This window comes from Lontra canadensis, unplaced genomic scaffold, assembly GCF_010015895.1.
Source record: "Lontra canadensis isolate GAN:19392208 unplaced genomic scaffold, GSC_riverotter_1.0 scaffold221, whole genome shotgun sequence".
Taxonomy (NCBI): Eukaryota; Metazoa; Chordata; class Mammalia; order Carnivora; family Mustelidae; genus Lontra; species Lontra canadensis.
In genome coordinates, this window is record NW_022631215.1 from 452096 (window position 1) to 468489 (window position 16394).

Consider the following 16394-nt stretch of genomic DNA (forward strand, 5'->3'; position numbering starts at 1 on the left):
TCCCTTAACCAATCTTCTCCTTCTTCTCCTTCTTCTTCTTCTTCTTCTTCTTCTTCTTCTTCTTCTTCTTCTTCTTCTTCTTCTTCTTCGTTATTTTATAATTTTGTCATTTAGCTGGGGTGATTTTTATCACACTCCCTTCCAGATTGTTGATTCATTCTTCTGGATCCCCTAATCTACTCTTGATTCCCTCTAGTGTGTTTTTCATTTCAGGTATTGTATTATTCTCCACTGTTTTAAAAAATATTTTCTATCTCTTTGTTGATGTTCTCATTTAATTAATCCATTCTTTTCTTCAGTGTGCTGAACATTCTCGTGACCATTTGACCATTAGTTTGAACTCGTTATCAGGCATATTGCTTATCCATGTTTTATTGAATACTTTTTCTGAGGTTTTGTCTAGTTCTTTTTTGGGGGAGCATATTCCTCTGTCTCCTCATTCTGTTCCACTTTCTGTATATTGTCTTTTTTTTTTTTACTCTGATTAGCTATAATAGCTACTAGTAATAGCTACCACTAACCTAATAGGAATGATCTTGTTTATGGTTGTCCCCTATGTAGACTGCGTGTGCCTTGTGACTTTGGCTGGCTGGCTGGAGCTTTGGCATTCATAGACTGAGGGTCCCAGGCAATGTTCTGCGGCCACAGTGGTGTGACTGCCAGAAATGAAGTAGGCATGAGCCAGGGTTTTCCCAAGGTTCTCTGGGTAGAAGATGCTGTGGCTGGACTGGTAAAGCTGAAGTGGTTGCAGGCCAGGGATCTCAGGGATTATTGGGCAGATGGAACCCTTGGCAGGAAAGCTAAAGTTGAAGTGGATGTGCGCTGGGTAACCTTGGAGTTCTCCGTGCTTAGGGGGCTCTTGGAAGATAAAAAAAGGTGAAGTGGATACAAGCCATTGGATCCTGGAGCTTTTTGAGCCACCCAGGCATCCCCATAATGTCTTCTTTTTTCTTATTTATGGTAGCAATTTTAGACTTTACTTTTTTTTATTTTTAAATTTATTTTATTTATTTTTAAATTTTATTTCATTTTTTCAGTGTTCCAAGATTCATTGTTTATGCACCACACCCAGTGCTACATGCAATAATTGCCCTCCTTACTACCCACCAGCAGGCTCATACATCCCCCCACCCCACTCCCTTCCAAAACACTGTTTATTTCTCAGAGTCCACAGTCTCTCATGGTTTGTCTCCCCCTCCGATTTCCTCCAATGCACTTTTCCTTTCCTTTTCCTAATGTCCTCCATGTTATTCCTTATGCTCCACAAGTAAGTGAAACGTATGATAATTGACTTTCTGTGATTAACTTATTTCACTCAGCATAATCTCCCTGAGTCCTGTCCATGTTGCTACAACACCTACAATGCCTTTTACCATATCTTGCTAAGGGTTCTAAACGTTTCCTAGACTTTCTATGGATGTGGCTGCTCTATGCGTCTTGGTTCCTCTTTTGGAAGAATTCTTAAATTTGTATGCCTTCACACAATCCTGCATTGCAACAGGCTGTGTACTAACAAGCCTCCCTTTTGTTTTAACAATGGTGAAGCTAAAGTCAATCTTGTGGTCTCTCATGCCTGCAAATCCATTGCAGTGTTCTGCCGTGCTCAGTACCTATCTGCTAAAGCATGTTTTTACCGCTGTTGGAAACATGGGTAGGTAGGTTAGCTAAAAGACAGGGATGGGAGCTTGAAGCACTAAGGGTAACTTGGGGACAATTGGGATGATCCACAGTTTGGGTCTCCCCAGAGGCTTATGGGCTAGCTTCTTAAAAGTGCCTGTGATGCATTTAGTAGAATTGATGTCCCTTTTGCCATTCAAGTGTCCTATCTGCCATTCTAACAGCCTCTTCCCATGCACAAGTCCTACAAATTGTTATTCCATACTCTGGATGTTGTGAAAGAAGAATGGGCCTATTTGGCAGTGTCCTGCACAGCTGCAGAAGCTAGGCACTGGCTTAAGGTCTTCCATTTTCCTTTATGGGAGAAATTGCAGAATAAGAATTTCTATCTTGGCCTGAACTCTGCCTCTTAGAAAAAGATGATACTGGTAAAATCAAACTCTTCCGTTCACTCCCTCTAAAGTTCCACACTTGTATTATTTTATTCCGATGATGTCCTCGAACTTTTCTCTTAGAAGTAGGGTTTCCTATAAAGGGATATCTTGTGTGGGTGATTGCTTAATACAGTCTAATACAGGGGACATTGCACCATGGGTGAAAAGAGCTGGAGATGGACAATGCCACTGAAAAGTCTACAGTTAGGACCAAGATCTGTATGCCTATTGCATAATGCACAAGTCAAGAATCCTTCGGGTCATTGGAGTATGGTGCTGAATGCCACAGCACTCACACAAGCAATGTTGTCCATGAGTGAATACCTATTGTTGTTGAGGGGGATATAAGTGGAAGACGTCTTAATTGGTCATTTTCCTACTCACTTAACATGTGATTTTTTTAATGTACATTTCAATGAGTTTATTTTATTTTATTTTATTTTATTTTATTTTATTTTATTTTATTTTTCAGTGTTCCAAGATTCATTGTTTATGCACCACACCTAGAGCTACTCTATGACCCTGCAATTGCACTGCTGGGTATTTACCCCAAAAATACAGATGTAGTGAAAAGAAGGGCCATCTGTACCCCAATGTTCATAGCAGCAATGGCCACAGTCGCCAAACTGTGGAAAGAGTCAAGATGCCCTTCAACAGACTAATGGATAAAGAAGATATGGTACATATATATAAGGGAATATTATACCTCCATCAGAAAGGATGAATAACCAACTTTTGTATCAACATGGACAGGACTGGAGGAGATTAAGTTGAGTAAAGCATGAGAGACTGTGGACTCTAATAAACATGTGATTTTTACCTTTTAATTTGTTAATATGGTATATAACATTATTTATTTATTTATTTATTTATTTATTTATATTTTGAAGCATCATTGATCTCAAGAAAAGTCCCACGTGGTCAGAGTACAGTTTTAAATTCAGTTTGAGGTGTAATATTGAGGATTTTGCATCAATATTTATCAGGCATATTGGACGACAGTTTTTTTTTATGTAAACATTTTTTGTCTTGAAATGATATCAGAATAATGCTGGATTCATAAAATGGGTCTGGAAGTGTGCCCTGATCTTCAACTTTGTTGGAAGTTTCAGAACTATTGGAGTTATTTCTTTAAATGTTTAGGAGAATGCATCATTAAACTCATTTTTCTCCTGCACATATATTTATTTATTTTAATTATTATTAAAATTTAAAGTATTAATTTTAATTCCAGTTAGTTAACATACAGGGCTATATTACTTTCAGATGTACAATATGGTGATTCAGCACTTCTATACATCATGTGGTGCTCATTGCAAGTATACTTTTTAAATTTTTTTTAAATTTTTATTTATTTTTAGTTTTTATAAACATATAATATATTTTTATCTCCAGGGGTGCAGGTCTCTGAATTGCCAGTTTTACATACTTCACAGCACTCACCATAGCACATAACCTCCCCAATGCCCATAAACCAATCCCCCTTCTTTTAACCCCCCTCCCCCCAGCAACCCTCAGTTTGTTTTGTGAGATTAAGAGTCACTTATGGTTCGTCTCCCTCCCAATCCCATCTTGTTTCATTTATTCTTCTCCTACCCCCTTAACCCCCCATGTTGCATCTCCACTTCCTCATATCAGGGAGATCATATGATAGTTGTCTTTCTCTGATTGACTTATTTCACTAAGCATGATACCCTCTGGTTCCATCCACGATGTCGCAAATGGCAAGATTTCATTTCTTTTGAGGGCTGCATAGTATTCCATTATGTATATATACCACATCTTCTTTATCCATTCATCTGTTGACGGACATCTAGGTTCTTTCAATATTTGGCTATTGTAGACATTGCTGCTATAAACATTCGGGTGCATGTGCCCCTTCGGATCACTACGTTTGTATCTTTAGGGTAAATACCCAGTAGTGTAATTGCTGGGTCATAGGGTAGTTCTATTTTCAACATTTTGAGGAACCTCCATGCTGTTTTCCAGAGTGGTTGCACCAGCTTGCATTCCCACCAACAGTGTAGGAGGGTTCCCCTTTCTCTGCATCCCCGCCAGCATCTGTCATTTCCTGACTTGTTAATTTTAGCCATTCTGACTGGTGTGAGGTGATATCTCATTGTGGTTTTGATTTATATTTCCCTGATGCTGAGTGATATGGAGCACTTTTTCATGTGTCTGTTGGCCATCCGGATGTCTTTGCAGAAATGTCTGTTCATGTCTTCTGCCCATTTCTTGATTGGATCATTTGTTCTTTGGGTGTTGAGTTTGCTAAGTTCTTTATAGATTTTGGACACTAGCCCTTTATCTGATATGTCATTTGCAAATATCTTCTCCCATTCTGTCAGTTGTCTTTTGGTTTTGTTAACTGTTTCCTTTGCCATGCAAAAGCTTTTGATCTTGATAAAATCCCAATAGTTCATTTTTGCCCTTGCTTCCCTTGCCTTTGGCGATGTTCCTAGGAAGATGTTGCTGCAGCTGAGGTCGAAGAGGTTGCTGCCTGTGTTCTCCTCAAGGATTTTGGTGGATTCTTTTCTCACATTAAGGTCCTTCATCCATTTTGAGTCTATTTTCATGAGTGGTGTAAGGAAATGGTCCAATTTCATTTTTCTGCATGTGGCTGTCCAATTTTCCCAACACTATTTATTGAACAGGCTGTCTTTTTTCCATTGGACATTCTTTTCTGCTTTGTCGAAGATTAGTTGACCATGGAGTTGAGGGTCTATTTCTAGGCTCTCTATTCTGTTACATTGATCTGTGTGTCTCTTTTTGAGCCAGTACCATGCTGTCTTGATGATGACAGCTTTGTAATAGAGCTTGAAGTCCGGAATTGTGATGCCACCAACTGTGGCTTTCTTTTTCAATATACCTTGGGCTATTCGAGGTCTTTTCTGGTTCCATATAAATTTTAGGATTATTTGTTCCATTGCTTTGAAAAGGATGGATGGTATTTTGATAGGAATTGCATTAAATGTGTAGATTGCTTTAGGTAGCATAGACATTTTCACAATATTTATTCTTCCAATCCATGAGCATGGAACATTTTTCCATTTCTTTGTGTCTTCCTCAATTTCTTTCATGAGTACCTTATAGTTATCTGAGTATAGATTCTTAGCCTCTTTGGTTAGGCTTATTCCTAGGTATCTTATAGTTTTGGGTGCAACTGTAAATGGGATGGACTCCTTAATTTCTCTTTCTTCTGTCCTGTTGTTGGTGTAGAGAAATGCAACTGATTTCTGTGCATTGATTTTATATCCTGACACGTTACTAAATTCCTGTACAAGTTCTAGCAGTTTTGGAGTGGAGTCTTTTGGGTTTTCCACATATAGTATCATATATTCTGCAAAGAGTGATAGTTTGACTTCTTCTTTGCCGATTTGGATGCCTTTAATTTCCTTTTGTTGTCTGATTGCTGAGGCTAGGACTTCTAGTACTATGTTGAATAGCAGTGGTGATAATGGACATCCCTGCCATGTTCCTGACCTTAGCGGAAAAGCTTTCAGTTTTTCTCCATTGAGAATGATATTTGCAGTGGGTTTTTCATAGATGGCTTTGATAATGTTGAGGTATGTGCCCTCTATCCCTACACTTTGAAGAGTTTTGATCAGGAAGAGATGCTGTACTTTGTCAAATGCTTTTCCAGCATCTATTAAGAGTATCATATGGTTCTTGTTCTTTCTTTTATTAATGCGTTGTATCACATTGATTGATTTGTGGATGTTGAACCAACCTTGCAGCCCTGGAATAAATCCCCCTTGGTCTTGGTGAATAATCCTTTTAATGTACTGTTGAATCCTATTGGCTAGTATTTTGGTGAGAATTTTCGCATCTGTGTTCATCAAGGATATTGCTCTTATTTGATGGGATCCTTGTCTGGTTTGGGGATCAAGGAGATGCTGGCCTCATAAAATGAGTTTGGAAGTTTTCCTTCCATTTCTATTTTTTGGAACAGTTTCAGAAGAATAGGCATTAGTTCTTTTTTAAATGTTTGGTAGAAATCCCCTGGGAAGCCGTCTGGCCCTGGGCTTTTGTTTGTTTGGAGATTTTTGATGACTGTTTCTATCTCCTTAGTGGTCATGGGTCTGTTCAGGCTTTCTATTTCTTCCTGGTTTAGTTGTGGTAGTTTATATGTCTCTAGGAATGCATCCATTTCTTCAAGATTGTCAAATTTGTTGGCATAGGGTTGCTCATAGTATGTTCCTATAGTTGTCTGTATTTCTTTGGTGTTAGTTGTGATCTCTCCTCTTTCATTCATGATTTTATTTATTTGGGTCCTTTCTCTTTCCTTTTTGATAAGTCTGGCCAGGGGTTTATCAATCTTATTAATTCTTTCAAAGAACTAGCTCCTAGTTTCTTTGATATGTTCTATTGTTTTTTTGGTTTCTATTTCATTGATTTCTGCTCTGATCCTTATGATTTCTCTTCTCCTGCTGGGTTTAGGGTTTCTTTCTTGTTCTTTCTCCAGCTCTTTTAGGTGTAGGGTTAGGTTGTGTACCTGAGACCTTTCTTGTTTCTTGAGAAAGGCTTGTACTGCTATATATTTTCCTCTCAGGACTGCCTTTGTTGTGTCCCACAGATTTTGAACTGTTGTGTTTTCATTATCATTTGATTCCATGAATTTTTTTCAATTCTTCTTTAATTTCCTGGTTGACCCATTCGTTCTTTAGAAGGATGCTGTTTAGTCTCCATGTATTTGGGTTCTTTCCAAATTTCCTCTTGTGATTGAGTTCTAGCTTCTGAGCATTGCGGTCTGAATATATGCAGGGAATGATCCCAATCTTTTGATACCAGTTGAGACCTGATATAGGACTGAGGATGTGATCTCTTCTGGAGAATGTTCCATGTGCACTAGAGAAGAATGTGCATTCTGTTACTTTGGGATGAAATATTCTGAATATATCTGTGATGTCCATCTGGTCCAGTGTGTCATTCAAGGCCTTTATTTCCTTGTTGATCTTTTGCTTGGATGATCTGTCCATTTCAGTGAGGGGAGTGTTAAAGTCCCCTACTATTATTGTATTATTGTTGATGTGTTTCTTTGATTTTGTTATTAATTGGTTTATATAGTTCACTGCTCCCACGTTAGGGACATAGATATTTAAAATTGTTGGACAGATCCTTTGAGTATGATATAGTGTCCTTCCTCATCTCTTATTATAGTCTTTGGCTTAAAATCTAATTGATCTGATATAAGGATTGCCACTTCTACTTTCTTCTGATGTCCCTTAGCATGGTAAATTCTTTTCCACCCCCTCACTTTAAATCTGCAGGTGTCTTCGGGTTTAAAATGAGTTTCTTGTAGGCAACATATAGATGGGTTTTGTTTTTTTATCCATTCTGATACCCTGTGTCTTTTGATTGGGGCATTCAGCCCATTTACATTCAGGGTAACTATTGAGAGATATGAATTTAGTGCCATTGTATTGCCTGTAAGGTGAATGTTATTGTATATTGTCTCTGTTCCTTTCTGATTTACTACTTTTAGGGTCTCTCTTTGCTTAGAGGACCCCTTTCAATATTTCCTGTAGAGCTGGTTTATATATTTTTGTCCTTTCTCTTTACTTTTGGATTAGTTTTGCCAGTGGTTTATTTATTTTATTGATTCTTTCAAAGAACCAGCTTCTAGTTTCATTGATGTGTTCTACTGTATCTGTAGTTTCTAACTCATTTATCTCTACTCTAATCTTGGTTATTTCCCTTCTTGTGCATGGGGTTGGCTTAATTTCTTGTTGATTTTCCAGTTCTTTAAGCTATAAGGAGAGCTGGTATTTTTGTTTTTTTTTTCAATTTTTTTTAAGTGAGGCTTGGATGGTTATGTATTTCTCCCTTAGGATCATCTTTGCTGTATCTCATAGGTTTTGGTCCAATAGCTCTTCATTCTTATTGGTTTCCATGAATTGTTTAAGTTCCTCTTTGATTTCCTGATTGATCCAAAAAGTCTTCAACAGGATGGAATCTAGCTGCCAAGTGTTTGAATTCCTTCCAAACTTTTTCTTGTGGTTGAGTTCCATTTTCAAATCATTGTGGTCTGAGAATATCCAGGGAATAATCTCAATCTTTTGATATTACTTGAGCCCTGATTTGTATCCCAGTATGTTGTCTATTCTTAAGAAAGTTCCATGTCTACTTGAGAAGAATGAGTATTCTGTTGTTTTATGGTGGAGTGTTCTGTTTATATCGATGAGGTCCATTTAGTCCAATGTGTCATTCAAAGGTCTTATTTCTTTATTGATTTTCTGCTTAGATTATCTGTCTGTTACTGAAAGTGATGTGTTAAGACCCACTACTATTAATGTACTCATATCAATATGTTTTTTTTTTAATTTTGATTAACAGTTGTCTTATGTAGTTGGCTGCTCCCATATTGGGGGCATAAATATTTACAATTGTTTGATCTTCTTGGCGGATAGACCCTTTAAAAATGATGTTGTGTCCGTCTGTATCTCTGACTACAGTCTTTAGTTTAAAATCTAATTTATATGACATGAGAATCACTATCCTGGCTCGCTTTTAAGGTCCATTGGCATGAAAGATGCTTGTCCATCCCTTCACTTTCAGTCTGGATGTATATTTTGGTTCAAAATGTGTCTCTGGTTGACAGCATATGGACGAGTCCTGTCGTTTTATCCAGTCAGGCACTCTGTGCCTTTTTATGGGAACATTTATTTCATTCACATTGAGAATGATTATTGAAAGATAAGTTTTTATTGATATCATGTTGCCTGTGAAGTCTTTGTTTCTATTGATTGTCTCTGTAAATTTCTCTTCTACGTCACTCTTGGCTTCTTTCTTCTTTTATAGAACCCCCCTTAATATTTCTTGTAGTGCAGGCTTGGTGGTCACCTACCCTTTTAGTCCTTGCTGGTCTTGGAATCTCTTTATTTCTCCATCCATTTTGAATGTCAGTCTTGCTGGGTAAAGTATTCTTGGCTGAATGTTCTTCTCATTTAGTGCCCTGAACATGTCTTGCCAGCCCTTTCTGGCTTGTCAGGTTTCTGTGGACAGGCCTGATGTAATTCTGATGGTCCTTCCTTTTTATGTAAGGAATCTCTTCCATGTAGCTACCCTTAATACCTCCTATCTGAAATTATGATTCATGAATTTCACAATTAAGTGACTGGGTGTCTTTCTCGACTCATTGTTCTTGGGGGATGTCATTTCTGCCTCTTGGACAAGAACACTTGTTCCATTTCATAGATTTGGGAAATATTCAACCAGAACTTGTTCAACTATATCTCCTAGTCTTCTCTCTTTCTCTACCCCTTCAGGGGCACCCATAATTCTTACATTGGAACATTTCATGGAGTCATTTATTTCCCTAATTCTGCTTTCATGGCTTCTAAACTGTTCCATGTCTCCTCCTGATTCTTCTTTTCTATCAGTTTGTCTTCTAGATTGCTAATTATATCTTCTGCCTCGGTTACCTTAGCTGTTAGAGTGTTTAGATTACATTGGATCTCATCTATAGCATTTTTAACTTCTGTCAGATCAGCTCTCACTTCTGCCCTTAGATGTTCTATGTTGTCACTAATGGTCTTCCCCACCATAGCCATTGCCTGGATAACTGTTACCCTGAATTCCCCCTCTGACATGCTCTTTATGTCATATCCAAGCCTTCTGATGGAGAGGGCACAACCTCTGAATTTTACTTCTGTTGGATGTTCCTCCTCCTAGTCATTTTGGTGAAAGATGGTTGAAGCAATGTATAGCTGAATATATCAACCACGATCCAGGCAAGGTGCATCCTGGAAAGTTTGGGATCAATTGGAATTCACCACCAAAAAGAATGAATAAAGGAAGAAAGAGAGAGAGAGTAAGGGAAAAAAAAAAAAAGAGAAAACCCTGCTAAAATGTCCCCCAAAGTAAGTTTTATAAAGTATGCAAACAAAAATGGAAAAATAAAAAGACAGAATAAAGTAAATGAGAAGAAAATAAAAGAAAAACTCAGCCAGAATGAACCCAAAGAATAAGATTTATATATTACCAGAACAAAAACAAATACTCAGAAACACTGACAATAAAATAAAGTGGGAGGGTGGTTATAAATCCCCAATGTGGGTGAAGAAGTTTATTTCAGTTCTTCCAGGGTTTATCTTATTATTTTTATTAAAGGACTCAACTTTCCAGAGATACAGAGAAATTAAAGCTGGTTTATATATAGAGGTAGTATTGAATAGGAGAAGATGATTACCTTCAAGCTTATATCTTTATGTATATTTACAGAGAAAAGAAAAAAAATAAAATCAGAGGTATATATAAGAAAAATGTTCAAGTTAAAATATTATAAAGGAATATGTTGCATTAAACCTCTATTTGGAATGGCAAGTAGGATAATAAAATGAACAAGAATTGTGAGAACAAATTTAAAAAAAGAAAGAAAGAAAAGTTGTTTGTATGAAATATATAGGTTTGGGGGCAATACTGGGAGCTTAATATATTGTTTTTCTCTGATGTTGGTGTTTTACAGTTTTATGAGGACCCTGTGGTGGTTGTTCCCTTGTTCTTTTGGCTTGTCTTCTGGGGTAGGGTCCTGCTGTGTTTTTTTCCCCTCAATCTTGTTTGGGTTGAGTAACCCTGCCCCCTATCAGGAGGGTAGCTCTGTGGAAACTGGTTTTTCTGGATTTTATTCTCTGGGGTTTTTTGTTCTTTGTTGGCTTTTTGTAGCTTTTCAGAGAGTCTGAGCAATGAAGGAATTTCTCTGTACCCAGACCTCCTCCTCAGACAGAAGTCTCAGACTGTTCCCCTTTGGGTGGTCCAGAACACACAGACTCCCCCTCTGCAAACTCCACTGAACAGTGCAAACTATCACAGGGTTTGCACACCTCCACCCACTGTCCCAGTGGTTACCTGAAGCCCTCGCTTGTCTCTGCACCCCAGTGCCACCAAAACCGTGAGTGATGGGGCGCCTGGGTGGCTCAGTGGGTTAAAGCCTCTGCCTTCAGCTCAGGTCGTGATCCCAGGGTCCTGGGATCGAGCCCCACATCGGGCTCTCTGCTCAGCAGGAAGCCTGCTTCCTCCTCTCTCTCTCTCTGCCTGCCTCTCTGACTACTTGTGATCTCTCTCTGTCAAATAAATAACTAAATAAAAATCTTAAAAAAAAAAAAAAAAAAAAAAAAAAAAAAAAACCGTGAGTGATATTGGTCTGGGGAGCCCACTTCTGATGGCTGTCTTTGCTGGGCTGCTGTCTGGGAGTTCAGGCCCACACCAGGTGCTCTCAGGCCCTGTGGCCACACAGGTCACAGAAGCTGTGGGCTGAGGGATCCCAAGCAGAGATTGTGCTCAGTTCTCTCAGGTGTGGGCTGGTGTGCTCAGACCCTGCTGTCATGCAGTTCATGGAAGGCTGTGGGCTAAGGGTTCCTGACTAGAGATTGTGCCAGGTTCTCTCAGGTGTGGGCTGGTGTGCTCAGACCCTGCGGCCAGTTGTGGAAGGCTGCAGTCCTAGAGACTGTTGGCTGGCACCCACACCAGGCTCTTTCAGGTGCAGGCGGGAGTGTGCCCAGTCTGAGTGATGGTGCAAACAGCAGAAAGCTGCACACTCAGGGACCTTGGACTGGGGGCTCCAACAGGCTCTTTCTGACATGGGTGGTCACCGGTGATAACTGTCCTGGGACCATGGGCTTAGCCCAATACCCATGACTGCCCAATTCCACCAGTTGCCTCTTAAGATCTTTTGTTCTTTTTGAGTGCTTTTAACCAGACTCCAAGTTAATGTTCATCCCCAATCACAGGGCACTTTATATTGGGGTATTACTTTCCAGTGGTTCATTTCTGGTGGCTCCCTCCCCCTTCTGTTTATCCTCCAGTATCAGTCTGAGCATTCCCACTCCACTTTACCTCTCCGCTGATGTCTTCTGCCCCCCACCCCCGTAGTGATCCAAAAGTGTATAATCTTACATCTCAGGCTGATTTCATGGATGTTCAGAGTGTTCTGGTAGATATTTAGTTCACTTTAGTGGACTGGCTGAATCAGGGTCTCCTACTTTTCCACCATCCTGCCCCATCTCCAGCTCTTTCTTTTTTTTTTTTTTTTAGGATTTTATTTATTTGACAGAAAGTGCAAACACAAGCAGAGGGAGTGGGAGAAGGAGAAGCAGGCCCCCTGCTGAGCAGGGAGACTGAGACATGGGACTTGATTGTAGGATCCTGGAATCATCACCTGAGCTGAAGGCAGAAGTTTAACGACTGAGCCACCCAGGCTTCCCTGAAGTAACATTCATTTCAAAATAAAAACAAATTGAGTAAACATTACACTTTCAAAAATATATCTGCTAGTTCATGAACTAGGAACAGAGAGCCCTGTCTGTCCAGCAGACTAGTACAAATTTCAAATTTTTATAGCACCTTGAATTTTATTTATATTGGTTTCAATGTCTTTTTCTATGAACACACACAATAATCATATCACATATCCCTCACATTCCAAGTATGCGGTCAAGGATAACTTATTTTAATGTGCTTACTACAGCCATTTTTCAATTTTTATCTGCATGGCCTTCTTGGTCTATGAAATTATAAGGATCTTGCAGTAACATGCAATATGTATTCCATCCCCTCTTCAGGCAGAGTCTAGATGAATTTTTAATTTCAAATTTTAAAAACATGGAACTTTTACAAAATAAAGATTCTAAATTTGAAAGAGAACAGTAGGGAAAGTAGAATTGCACATGGTATCTCAAAAATCTGTGGTGCTCCTTGCAAGAGTGCTTAGTTGTTTAACAAATATTACTGTCACATCTTCCTGAAGTATATCACTCTGTGTTACACATAAGCAGAGGGGTAATGATATCAATAGAAAAATATGATCGGCATTCTCCATATTTCCCCAAACAACTTAGGTTCATTATTTCCCACACTCTGTCAATTCCAAAACATGAGTGAACCTATAAATGATTTAGGTTATCTCTTCGTCCCTTGGTGTGCACCTTGTACTTCAATCGTCATTTAAGATAGATATTTTTTTAAAATTTTTTTATTGTTTTAAGGAGAGTGCATGCATCAACAGGATAGGGGTGGGGGAAGAGCAAAGGGAGAGAGAGAGAATTTTAAGCAGGCTCCACACCTAGTATGGATTCTCAATGAAGGGCTTGATCTCATGACCCCAAGATCATGACCTGAACCAAAATCAAGACCGGGTTGCTTAACTGACTGAGCCACTCTAGTCACCCTGAGATAGGCTATTTAAGTAAATATCAAGGATACAACTTTCCATTCCAGTGGCTCAAGATCTAACCTACCACTCTGGTGTTGAGTGAAGCTACCAAAAGACACTAGAAAATAGCAGAAACTTGGTGAATGTGTTTTCTTAATGTGACTGACCACTTTATTTCAGATTCAAGTTAATAATTCAATTTAATATTAAATAAAAGCAGTTAATCATGTCAAAAAGTGGGCAGAAGACATGAACAGACACTTCTTCAAAGAAGACATACAAATGGAGGGAGGAGTCAAGATGGCGGAGAGGTAGCAGGCTGAGACCACAGCAGGTCACAGGAGATCAGCTAGATAGCAATTCAAACCATTACAAACACCTACAAATCCAACAGGAGATCAAAGAGAAGAAGAGCAGCAGTTCTAGGAACAGAAAATCAACCACTTTCTGAAAGATAAACTGACAAGGCAGAAAAATTCACACACACACACACACACACACACACACACGAACAAGAAGCAGTACCGAAGGCCAGGGATCTAATCAATACAAACATTGGTAATATGTAAGATCTAGAGTTCAGAATGACAATTCTCAAGGTGCTAGCCGGGCTTGAAAAAGGCATGGAAGATATTAGAGAAACCCCTTCTGGAGAGATAAAAGCCCTTTATGGAGAAATAAAAGAACTAAAATCTAACCAAGTTGAAATTAAAAAAAAAAAAGCTATTAATGAGGTGCAATAAAAAATGGAGGCTCTTACTGCTAGGATAAATGAGGCAGAAGAAAGAATTAGCGATATAGAAGAACAAATGGCAGAGAATAAAGAAGCTGAGCAAAAGAGGGACAAACAACTACTGGACCACAAGGGGAGAATTCGAGAGATAAGTGACGCCATAAGACGAAACAACATTAGAATAATTGGGATTCCAGAAGAAGAAGAAAGAAGGGAGCAAAAGGTATATTGGAGAGAATTATTGTAGATAATTTCCCTAATATGGCAAAGGGAACAAGCATCAAAATCCAGGAGGTGCAGAGAACCCCCATCATAATCAATAAGAATAGGTCCACACCCCGTAACCTAATAGTAAAATTTACAAGTTTTAGCGACAAAGAGAAAATCCTGAAAGCAGCCCGGGAAAAGAAGACTGTAACATACAATGGAAAAATATTAGATTGGCAGTGGACTTATCTGTAGGGACCTGGCAGACCAGAAAGAACTGGCATGATATATTCAGAGCACTAAACAAGAAAAACATGCAGCCAAGAATACTATATCCAGCTAGGATATCATTGAAAGTAGAAGGACTGATAAAAAGCTTCCAAGACAAACAAAAACTGAAAGAATTTGAAAACACCAAACCAGCTCTACAGGAAATATTGAAAGGAGTCCTCTAAGCAAAGAGAGAACCTTAAACTAGTAGAACAGAAAGGAACAGAGACAAGATACAGTAACAGTCACCTTACAGGCAATACAATGGCACTAAATTCATATGTCTCAAAAGTTACCCGGAATGTAAATGGGCTAAATGCCCCATTCAAAAGAAACAGGGTATCAGAATGGATAGAAAATCAAAACCCATCAATATGCTGCCTACAAAAAACACATTTTAGACCCAAAGACATCTCCAGATTTAAATTGAGGGGGTAGAAAACAATTTACCATGCTAATGGGCATCAGAAGAAAGCTGGGGTGGCAATCCTTATATCAGATCAATTAGATTTTAAGTCAAAGACTATAATAAGAGAGGAGGAAGGACACTATACATTCTCCAGAATACATCATATCCTGAGTCATAAATCAAGTCCCAACCAGTATCAAAAGATTGGGGTCATTCCCTGCATATTTTCAGACCACAATGCTCTGAAGCTAGGACTCAATCACAAGAGGAAATTTGGAAAGAATCCAAATACATGGAAACTAAAGAGCATCCTTTGAAAGAATGAATGGGTTGACCAGGAAATTAAAGAAGAATTGAAAAAACTCATGGAAACAAATGATAATGAAAACACAATGGTTCAAAACCTGTGGAACACAGCAACAGCAGTCCTGAGAAGAAAATATATAGTGGTACAAGCCTTTCTCAAGAAATAATAAAGGACTCAAATACACAGCCTAACTTAAAGGAGTTGGAGAAAGAACAACAAAGAAAGCCTAAACCCAGCAAAAGAAGAGGAATAATCAAGATCAGAACAGAAATCAATGAAATAGAAACAAACAAACAACAACAACAAAATCAATAGAACACATCAATGAAACTAGGAGGTGGTTCTTTGAAAGAATTAATACGATTGATAAACTCCTGGCCAGACTTATCAAAAAGAAAAGAGAGAGGACCCAAATAAATGAAGTCATGAATTAAAGAGGAGTGATCACAACCAACAACAAAGAAATACAAACAATTATAAGAACATATCGTGAGCAACTATATGCCAACAAATTTGACACTCGGTAAGAAATGGATGTATACCTAAAGACATATAAACTACCAAAACTGAACCAGGAAGAAATAGAAAACCTGAGTAGACCCATAACCAGTAAGGCGATTGAAGCAGTCATCAAAAATCTCCAAAGAAACAAGAGTCCAGGGACAGACGGCTTCCCACGGGAATTCTACCAAACTTTTTTTAAAGAAGAATTAATTCCTATTCTCCTGAAACTGTTCCAAAAAATAGAAATGGAAGGAAAACTTCCAAACTCAATTTATGAGGCCAGCATTACCTTAATCCCAAAACCAAACAAGGATCCCATCAAAAAAGAGAACTACAGACCAATATCCATGATGAACACAGATGTGAAAATTCTCACCAAAATACTAGCCAATAGGACCCAACAGTATATTAAAAGGATTATTCACCACGACCAAGAAGAATTTATTCCAGGGCTCTAAGGTTGGTTCAACATCCACAAATCAATCAATGTGATACAATACATTAATAAAAGAAAGAACAAGAACCATATGATACTCTCAAAAGATGCTGAAAAAACATTTGACAAAGTACAGCATCCTTTCCTGATCACAACTCTTCAAAGTGTAGGGATAGAGGGTACATACCTTAATATCATCAAAGCCATGTATGAAAAACCCACCACAGATACCATTCTCAGTGGAGAAAAACTGAGAGCTTTTCCGCTAAGGTCAGGAACATGGCAGGAATGTCCGTTATCACCACTGCTATTCAACATAGTACTAGAA

At 38.6% G+C, this 16394-nt stretch overlaps 1 pseudogene; it reads left to right on the plus strand.

Moving 5' to 3' along the window:
* The first annotated feature begins 631 nt into the window (after positions 1-631).
* The window catches only part of LOC116862108, a 49102-nt pseudogene continuing 33339 nt past the window's right edge, over positions 632-16394 (plus strand).